The sequence below is a fragment of the Helianthus annuus genome, chromosome 7 (genome assembly GCF_002127325.2).
Source record: "Helianthus annuus cultivar XRQ/B chromosome 7, HanXRQr2.0-SUNRISE, whole genome shotgun sequence".
Lineage (NCBI taxonomy): Eukaryota > Viridiplantae > Streptophyta > Magnoliopsida > Asterales > Asteraceae > Helianthus > Helianthus annuus.
Window position 1 is genome coordinate 115,756,461 of NC_035439.2, and position 11,713 is coordinate 115,768,173.

The window sequence follows — 11,713 nt, forward strand, 5'->3', positions numbered from 1 at the left end:
TGTAATTCAGAATACAAAGACTTAATCACTGTAAATACAACTAGAAAGTTGATATTCCAGGATCCGGCGAGTTTGACGGAGCCTTGGTCCCGAACGACGTGTTTGGTGCGTTTATTATTACTAAGAAAGGAGTAGAAGATAGATATGACACCGAACAGTCAATTTCAATCTGGTCTCTATTCAAATCTTGACAAGTTACAGCACCGTGAGACCAGTCGGATAGCATGTCCCATAAGGGATCCGAAAGCTTATCCAAATGGGAAACCCCAACCCCTATTTATAGGCAACAGCCTACACACGTCCGGATGAGCTAATGTCCATCCGTCCGGATGGACTCTATTCGTCCAGATGGACTGTACATACACAACCTAGATCCGGATGGGGTATTCTCCGAATAGACTGATGTTGTCCATCCGTCCGGATGGACTTGTCCATCTATCCGGATGGACCTTGACATTACAATACCGTATCCGACTTTTTCCTATTATATACAATATTCAAAACATGCTCTATCTAACTATTCGCACAGTAGCAGACGTAAAAAATATGCACCAACGGATTCCCCCTCGGCTATCACTGTCGAATCGTCTCTATCACTTTGAGAACCTTGAGCCGTGTTTGAATATTCTGCAACTTCAATCTAGTATCTGACATTTAACAACAGATTCCCCCTTGATTGATGATCCGGGTTTGCATTTTTTAACAATGTATTCCCCCTGAAATGAATCTTCATTTCATTGTTTGCACGGTTCCTGACTCCTCCTCTGAATTTCTAGACTGCAATCTTCACGAACAATCACCAACTTGAAACTAATCAATGCAGTAATCTCTATTTCAGCTTCAGCCACCTCTGCGTTCAGTTTTTGATATATCGTTTCAGCAACACGATCTCGCATTCTGCTTGCTTGATCTAAGAATGTACCAAAACTCAAACCGGCAATTGATAGAAACTTCAAATACCCCACTGGTTATTGTCAAATCTGTGATTCCCCCTAAAGATCTGATATCCCGAGTAACCGGTATTCTCCACAATCAGCAACTCTTCATCGGAAAACAAATCATCTGGTAATGTATTCTGATCTCTAAAGCATTCGTCCACAATCAGGTTCATCTCCTCGGATAATCTAGATCTCAGAAGCTATCATCCATGATCACTCACAGATCTCCGAAGCATTCGTCCACGATCAGATATCATCTCCTCGGATCATCTAAATCTCAGAAGCTTTCACCCACGATCAGGTACACATTTCTGGACAATCCGATGAATCATCTGGTAACACATTCAGATCTCAGAAACATTCATTCACGATCAGAATCACATTCTTCCTCTTCAGTCACGATAACAGATGTATAGTCTTCTCCGCTAGTTCCGACAGCAACTTAACCAACAAACATCATCATTCCCCGGCGATTAGTCCGAAAAACAATTCAACTGCTCGAAGATTAACCATTCTGACACTTTAGACTATCACACGTTTGTGATATCTTATAAGCATCCACAATACAGTTTGCATCTCCTGATGCTAATCCTGCTGACCGGCTTGACGAAGACCCGAGACTCAAACCCTAAGATGTCAATCTGACCCTGATCTGTAAAGTATGAACTTCCTATGATCACGAAATCACGAATCCAGATCCTATGCATCTCTAGACAATCCTGAAGTCAGAACCACCCGAATACTGTTGCAGCGTCACGAATTTCAAAAATGCTGGAACATTTGAAAATTTTCTCCCTCCTCATTTTTGCAAATTCTGACGACTCTATCACTGAATTCCCCCTCAAACTGAGCAATTCGGTCCTCTTTTATCTGTGAAAAACTCGACTATGCCGAAAATATGACCATTTTCCCTAAATGTCAGTTTTTCATCATTGCGGATTTTACGTTTTGGCCCATAAATAGTCAGATAACCTGAATGCTAAACATTCTGCACCAATATCATGACTACCCCACTAATTTCCACAATCCGTGAGTGCGTCCATCCGGATGGGTATCTTCGGTCCATCTGGATGAGTGCGTCCATTCGGATGGGTATCTGCCAGAATGAGTCCATCCGTTCGGATGTGCCCATCCGGACCGAATATGTTCGAACACCTCAAGAACACTCCAAATCACAATTTTCGATCCAGAATCTTTATTTGTGTGAATTTCATGATGAAACTTCACAGGACTTTGCGCGAATCAATTCCGAACATAATGATGGCTTCAATTCCAAAATCCATCCGTGAATCGACCTTTAACGTCAAAAACTCTCGTTTAACCCAAAATTGATGAGCTTGGGTGATTTAACCGATTGTTAGATCGATTAAATCGGTACCGTAGCTCTAATACCACTTGATATTCCAGGATCCGACGAGTTTGACGGAGCCTCGGTCCCGAACAACGTGTTCGGTGCGTTTATTATTACTAAGAAAGGAGTAGAAGATAGATATGACACCGAGCTGTCAATTTCAATCTGGTCTCTATTCAAATCTTGACAAGTTACAGCACCGTGAGACTAGTCGGACAGCATGTCCCCTAAGGGATCCGAAAGCTTATCCAAATGGGAAACCCCAACCCCTATTTATAGGCAACAGCCTACACACGTCCGGATGAGCATTGTCCATCCGTCCGGATGGACTGTACATACACAACCTAGATCCGGATGGGGTATTCTCCGAATGGACTGATGTTGTCCATCCGTCCGGATGGACCTTGACATTACAGTACCGAGTCCGACTTTTTCCTATTCTATACAATATTCAACACGTACTCTATCTAACTATTCGCACAGTGGCAGGCGTAAGAAATATGCACCAACAAAAGCATTTAGGGTTTTGAAAACATTTGATAAAAGATAATGACTCACATTGCAGATTTAGGGTTTCAATACTAGCCTTCTGGTTTAATTCTTGGTTTCCTAATTAAGCACACAATGCACACGTATTAGTGTATTAACTCAATTCAACTTTAACGATAATCACGAGATCAAAACCCACAACGAATGACAAAATATAGCTTTATTCAGGCAGCACTTAAACATCCGTTGTCTCGGTTTCAATCGATTGGACATGGTACCGTCCCAGTGATTCGAGTTAGCACGCTGATTACGGGTAGAGTTTTAGCACTCGGGGTATTTGGGTATAATAGCAGTGTATCGAGAGAGAAAAGAAAAGAAATTGAGCAGGTATGAATGTCTGAACTTCGCTCAATATATAGCTGAAATATGAGGTTCTCGCGCCCCGCGATAACCTAAGGTCATGTTGTCGCGCCCCGCGAGACTACCTAGCTAAGGCATAGGTGTCAATAGTCATGGGGTAGGTGTGACACGTGGATGACACGTGGCCTACACATGTCTCAGGCGGTTTACATAACTCTCGCAGCCCCCAAGGGTTTATTATGAGGTTATCGCGGCCCGTGACAAACATAAAATTCTTTTATTTTTCATTTTTCATGCTGGTTCTCGTCGTACGTGTTTAAGGTTTTGATTATGGATTGTTGTGGGACATTTTTAAGGGTTGTTACATGTTTCCTGAACTTTTTGCTTGATTTTTTCTACAGGATAACATAGCACGCAGGTTGAAGAAAGAAGGTGATCAAGTCTCGCCTGGTGAGGTACTGTGTGAAGTGGAAACAGTACGTGTTCTTTATCTTTAATATTAGGTTTTCTACTTATCATCGTTCTCTGGAGGAGATTTTTGTACAGTCCAGCAACCTACCTGCCAATAAGTGCATTGATTTGTCATTTGTTACAGGATAAAGCCAGTGTGGAAATGGAATGTATGGAGGAAGGATATCTTGCTAAGATTATATATGGAGATGGAGCAAAAGAAATCAAAGTAGGCAAGGTATTTGATATTTATATGATGGCATGACCACATTTATTTGGTTATATCTTTTAGTTAAATCTTTTAGCTCAACCCACGTGACTCATTAAGTATATAATATGACTCTAAATCGACCCATGTGTAGGTAAATGGGTTGAAATTACCAACTTTAGCTAATACATTCCTGCTAGGATTCGAATTTAACCAGCTAAATTTTGTTGACACATAACTTACTGCAATGTTGAATGACTTTTAACTTTTTAAGTGGTTAAGCCATAGCAAGGATGAACTAAAGTATATATACTTGCGGAAGGTGATTGCTATAACTGCTGCAACGCATTTAGGTTGGATGTGAGTTCATTACTATAGAATAAAATTCATGTCCTCAATTTAAACTACGTAAACAGTTACATAGGTCAACTTTTATACCCAAACACGCGAATTCTATAGTCCTAAATAACCCAAACCGGTTTCACCTTGGACTTACCCCCAAATTAATTATTGTGACTTTCATATCCATTCTCTTTTCTTCATAACAAACTCTAACGTCGATTGTTTTTTTTATACCGCCTCATCATTCCATTCAAGTTTGGTTAAGAATTTACACTGCTGTGGGGGAGTAATCTATAGGTTCTCGGTACGTTTATGTTTGGTAATTTTCTTTGTTATGCTATCTGAAAATTTTGTTTTGCTATTTCAGTACATAACATCTATACTTATAATTTTCCTTGCTCTTGGGCTGGCACGACTATTGTAGCATGTTCATGATTAAATATATACCTAGATCGGTTTTTGATGTTTTCAGTCGGATAGGTGCACTTCGCAACAAGTGTGATGCGTCATCTCAATTTTGACCTTTTGGATCCGATTATAATGTTCACATTCGTCTGAGAAACTCAATTTTGACCATTTGGATCTGATTATATAAGAATTTGCTACATGAATCCGATGAAAAACATAATTTTAGTTTGAGGAAATTAAGGTTTGATATCAAGCTACTAGAAACAAAGCGAGCTTTACTAGAAACAAAGCGAGCTTTACATCAGAAATCACGTCGTCTTAGACGAAAGAAGTATAAGGGGACTCGGGGCGGTAGCGTGATGAACGATTATCACGCGTTGAAGTGCAACGCTACACCGCCTCCGGTTCTAGTTCCACGCGTTATAAAGAAAACGCGTTACACCCTCAATGCGTTAAACATTTGAAAAATCCGACCGTTTGAACCATTTGACCGTTTTAAAACGGTAACATTCAATAAAAAAAATTATCCATTTTATCTATATATATATCTACATTTTAACCATTTTTCACACACCAAACTATATCTTTTAAACCATTTTAAACCCATTTCACACAATTTTTATATCTTTCTCAAATGGAATTCCCTACGGATTCGACGTTTCCGATGTCTAGCGATACCGATACCGAGTCGTCTTCCGACAACGACACGCTAAACTATTTTGTATCGGTGTATAACGAGCTTGATGCCGAGTCGTCCCGCCCAAAGAAGAAGATGGTCGACCGTGATCGTATAAGTGCCAACGAAGTTTTGATGAACGATTATTTTGTGGAAAACCCGCTATACAATGCCGAAACGTTTAGAGATCGGTTTCGTTTACCCAAAGAATTATTTTTAAATATTGTTGGAGACATCGAAGCAAGCGAGGAATGGTTTCAAGAACGTTACGATGCGAGATCAATATGATGAATACCTAGCTATGTCTGAAAGAACTTCACGTGAATGTTTGCAATTTTTTTGCAATGCGGTCATTAAGTTGTATACTAACGAGTTTTTACGAAAACCGACGAGCCACGACATCTCACGTATTTACGCCGCACACGAGGCTAGATGGCATTTTCCCGGGATGCTCGGTAGCATCGATTATACACATATCGAGTGGAAAAATTGTCCAAGAGAGTTGCGAGGGGCGTATGTGAGGGAGACATCAAAAAACCAACCATCATACTAGAAGCGGTGGCGTCGAATGATTTATGGATTTGGCATTCGTATTTCGGTGTTCCAGGTTCAAACAACGACATCAATGTGTTGCACACGTCGCCGTTGTTCCAAAGCGTAACGGATGGTACCGCACCTTCCTCTCTATGTTAACGGTCGACATTACAGACGAGGCTTTTATCTTGTGGATGGTATCTACCCGTCTTGGTCTGTTTTTGTGAAAGCTCCCTCATTTCCTGTCGAGGCTAAAGAAAAGGCGTTCAAAAAATTGCAAGAATCGGCAAGAAAAGATGTTGAGAGGACATTTGGTGTTTTAAAGGGTAGATGGGGTATACTACACCGACCGGTTCGTTCGATGACCAAGAAATCAATTCATAGCATAGTGTATGCATGTATCATATTGCACAATATGCTGATCAAACACGACGGGCGTGCAATATCCCCGGATTGGGTGCCGGATCCTCCTACGCAAGTTCAAGTTCCACAAGATATCCATTTACAATTGCGTAACGAAGAAACTCACTTTCGGTTGAGATTCGATTTAATCGAACTAGTAGGTTCTCTAGGTTTGGAGTTTCCGGATTCGGACGAGGAGTAGGTTTTTTTTTTTTTAATTGTATGTTTCTAGTATGTTAAATTGAAGTAGTATGTTTTAAAATTAATGAAATTTTTAATTTTAGTGTTTTATTGTTAATTTCTAATTTAAAATAAAAAATTAAAAAAATTAGTGAAATTTATAATTTTAAAATGAAAATTAAAAATAAATAGGAGTGATAGAATTATCACTAGTGATTCCACCCCTCCTACATTTCTATCACCAGTGATGGAAATTTGGTTGATGACATGACATAATTTTATTGGACATTGAGAGTGATAGATTCTATCACTAGTACCCCTAGTCCCCTAATGATTATACAGTGCTCATTGGAAGTACTTTTATACATTCAATGGTTGGTTTCTTATATCAAATTGATTGTTGTTTTAGGATGTAGAAAAATGAGCCCTTTAGGCCTATTACAGAGGTAGAAGACGAAATGGTTGCCAATGCATTTTCTTATTCTAATCAGTAAATTTAAATGTTCATGTATAGTGTAGAATCCTGTACGTAGCGGACCATAAACATTGGTGCTATCTGATCTAATATTTTTATCAAACACCTTTCAAATTTTTAGGACTAAGGGGACCCGGGGCACTCCCGTTATACTTTGTATAACGCGTTATGAGATAAGCCCTTCCCACCGCCACCATATAACATAACGAGTGATGACTTGTTTCAAAGTTTAACGCGTGGAAAAATTAACGCCGTGATGGTTTGGGTTTGTGAGTGGAATTGTTGGTTGGGGGGAAATTGTTGGGTGTGGTGATGAGTGATGACCACCCCCACTAAAAATGGTTGTGAGTGATGGAAAAATGGTCAATAACATGGCGAAACTTGATTGGTGCTTGTGAGTGATAAATTCTATCACTAGTGAACCACCCCTAGTCCCCTAAGGTTTTGGTGACTCATGAGAAATAAAATATAACGATCACAGAGGAACGTTTGCAAAGTTTGAGACCTCAGGCATGGTTAAACAATGAGGTGTTTATATATTTCAAATGCTATATTTGAATGCATTAACATATTAGAATGTATATGGGCATACACTACTGATTAATTTCAGGTCAACAATGGGGTGTGTATACTGTAAACTTTGTTGCTGAAAATTTATTGATGCTTTTCAAGCTTAACTAAAAACGAATATCTGATTCTTTGGGAGGGTTTTAACCATTCATATAATAAATTTTGCTTATTCCTGTATTGTTTACCAGATTATAAGAAAATTGAGCATATGCTTAACAGTTTATTATTGCCTGCAATCTTATTTAAAATAGTTTATTATTTGTATTATAACTGAAAACTAATCGTTGTGTAATAAAATTTGTTATGTAAAATTCTAAAAACTACCCATGTTTTTACATGGGTTTACATCTAGTATTATTAAAAAAAAAAACACAAATTGAATACCATTCTGATTACAATGGTACAATAACATTAGTGCAAAAATGTTAAAATCAACGATTAATAAAATCAAAAATCATAAAGATGAATAGCAATGTTGAGACTAATCTTGTTCGGTCATTTGGTAATTGGTATAATACAGATTCTGATACTGGATAAAAGAATACTATCCCTAATATATAAAACATGTGGAGTGTTCTTTCAAACCAAACAATGATGTAAGGAGTAAGTATTATAGATATATTGTAAAGCTGGCTAGTTATGGGTTCTTATCTCAGAATTGAGCTTCTTCATCATCATTTGTTCACTTAGGCTATAGGGTGTGGTCATGACCTTCATGTTCACCATGACCTTCACCGTTAGTGTCATGTAACCCACCTCTAATTCACCATGCAAAACCACTACCCTAAGGGTGTGGTCATGACCCAAACCACTAGCCTCTTATTTATTTTTAATTTATCTTTGTCTAAAGAAAAAAGAAATGATTTGTTGAAAAATGGAAAGGAGGACCATGGTTGCCATGGTTTAATCCATGCAAACCATGGTGGATCATACAAGAAGGTGGTGTAGCCTTCCATTCATGTTCCTAGATGGCGAATCATGTCCCAACCATAACCCCCAATTAAATATCGCTAATTATGTGTCCTTATTCAGTGTTGTATTTATAGCATATGTTTTAAGTGAGTAATTAATAATGACTAAATTTTAGATTCCATAATTTCCAAATGAGTTATACTTGATCTTTATTGTAATGTAATGTAATTATTTGTAATAAACTACAATATTTATTTTTAAATGGACTGAACTTGACAATAAAAAAGTATACTGTATCTACCGAATGAATTCTTTATAAAAATTTAGCGAATTTTGTTGAATATCATACCATAAACTACCAGACATACTTTGAGTTGAGAAGGGTTATAGGTTATATGGATTTGTAACCTAAAAACTCAATAATCTGTCCATACAAAACGATAATAATAATATTAAAAATTAATTATTAATTAAAAATAAAATAATGTATTAGATTGTGAGGTCGGATATATTTCAGTGTCTGTCCGTGCCCAACATCACATTATTACATATTGATACATGAATGCTAACTTTTGTAGATTTAATACATTAAACAATAATGATGTTAATTTGTTAACATATAACTATAATATATAATACGGTCAGGTTTAATATATTTTATTCAGGTAACACTTTTAAATTGTGAAAGTGTTGATCAGTTTTTATAAAAGTCTTTATATCGGAAAGTACCCACTGATCTCATTGCTAAAGACAACGGGGAGCATCTTACACCAACCCACTCGACATCGTTTTAGAAAAAATAATCCAAAGTACAAAAGATTTTTATCATTATTTATCGTTATAATGATTTACAAATCATTAATATTAAGAATGAGGGAAAATATTTCTTTTTGTCTTGCTAAATATTTGATATGAAACTAAAAATCGACATTGTTTATTGTTCCTGGTAGATCAAAATGGGTTACTCACTTTATCATGATTATACCCTTATTAATTTATGATATTAATAGTATGTGAAACTATGGTGATACCAACACACATATATGTTGCTTATTGTTTTTGATAGAACAAATGTGTTACTCACTTTATCATAATTATACCCTTATTAATAATTTATGATACTAATAGTATGTGAAACTATGGTATTATCAATACACATATATACCTAGAAAAAAAGTTAATTGCACAAATGATAAGAAGATGTTATCACACAAATCATAATTGTGATGATATTTAGTTATTTTTCAATGAATGTTAATTAACTAGATTTTGCCCCGCCCGCGTTGCGGGGCACTAAACCGAATAATTTTCTCTTATAACATGTACGTTTGTGTTTCGGTTACTTGTACATACTACTCATAACACGATCTCAAAAAATTACATTGAGTCAACCAATTAAACTAAAACACTATCATACTTTTGCTTAAGGAAAACAAAAACGATAGGAAAACTATAATTTTAAACTGGGACAAAATTGTAATTTTCAGGATAAATGACTATGCGCCAGGCAGCCGCCTAGCACGAATAAAAATTACACCGAGTCAAACGATTAAAAGTAAAAGACGACATGACTGTAATTTTACACCAGAGGCAAAATCGTAGTTTGGCTGGGAGGGAAAAAAACAAAACTAATGGCAAAACTGTAAATTTAAACGGGTCAAAATCGTAATTTTTGAACCAAGGGCAAAATTGTAATTTTTAGTTGTGGGCAAAAGCATAATATTATTTTGAAATGTGGGCAAAAACGTAATTTTAAACTGATGGCAAAATCGTAATTTTAAAGCGGGGAGAAAATCGTAAATTGGTTGGGCCAATGGGGGAGTGCCAGACAGCTGTTTGGCACTATTCCCCTATCTTGTGTCTGTAGTTATACTCTGGGGGCAAAATCGTAATTTAACTGGGAAAGCAAACAAAAACGACGACAAAAATGTAAATTTAAACTAAGGGCAAAATCGTAATTTATCTGAGAGGACCTAAATAAAACTAATGGTGAAACTTTAAATTTAAACGAAACAAAATCGAAATTTTGAACGAAGGACAAAATTGTAATTTTTAACTGGGGGTAAAAGCATAATTTTATTTTGAATTGGGGGAGTCCCAGACAGCTGCCTTGCACTATTCCCCCATCTTGTGTCTGTAGTTATACACTGGGGGCAAAATCGTAATTTGACTGGGAATGCAAACAAAAACGACGAGAAAAATGTAAATTTAAATTGAGGGCAAAATCGTAAGTTATCTAGGAGGAACTAAACAAAACTAATGGTGAAACTGTAAATTTAAACGGGACAAAATCGAAATTTTGAATGAATGGCAAAATTGCAATTTTTAACTGAGGGCAAAAGCATAATTTTATTTTGAATTGGAGGTAAAAACGTAATTTTAAACTAATGAGAAAATTGTAATTTTAAAGCGGGGGCAAAATCATAAACTGATTTGGCCCAAGCCTGGTGAACTACTGTTCACCAAAGTTATAGGGTTAATTAATACTAGTGAAATTCCCCGCGCTGCGCGGCGGGGAATTCGAATGTTATCGATTCGTTTTGTTTTGTAACGGGCTAAGCACGATACCCGTCCAGTTCGTTACTTACCGGTGTTTTACCCGTAAATACCGATACCATACCGGTTGGTTATAAAAATTACAAATTTAGAAGCAGAGAAAAAAACGTAAAAGTGAAAAAAGAAGAATGAATAAATCATGGAAAATATTATTAAGAATAATAGATACTCAAACTTTTATTTAGCAGCAGTTAATAAAAAAATTTCTTTCCCATGAAGGGCTTCAAACCCGAGACACTCACTATATTTGAATGTTCATACAACAAACTGAATTGCGAAAGTTTTCTTAATAGTTTCGCGCAATAATAACTATAATCTATACATATAATAAAGTAAACCAATTTGGGACACATGGCAATCATTGAGACTATCTAGAATTCTTTTTTCCCGCCTTAAACATAATCCTTTTAATTTCATTAGTTAATCCTAAATTAAAAAAAATTAATCCTTAAATCTTGGAAATAATAAATTAATCCCTACTTAATATTTTTATCCAAATTTTAATTTTTCAAAATCAAATTAATACGATGATATATTGTAAATCATGATAACATGTTACATTATACATTGTCTATCAACTAATTTTACTAAGTTAAAGTTTCAATTCATTTTGGGTTTTATTTAGTTGATTTACTAAGTTATATATTTCGTTTTTTTTTTGAGGATTGAAAAATGTACTATAATCTATCTATATATATAAGTAAACCAATTTGAGACACATGACAATCATTGAGGCTATCTGGAATTCTATTTTCCCGTCTTAAACATAATCCTTTTAGTTTCATTAGTTAATCCTAAATTAAAAAAAATTAATCATTAAATCTTGGGAAAAATAAATTAATCTCTACTTAATATTTTTATC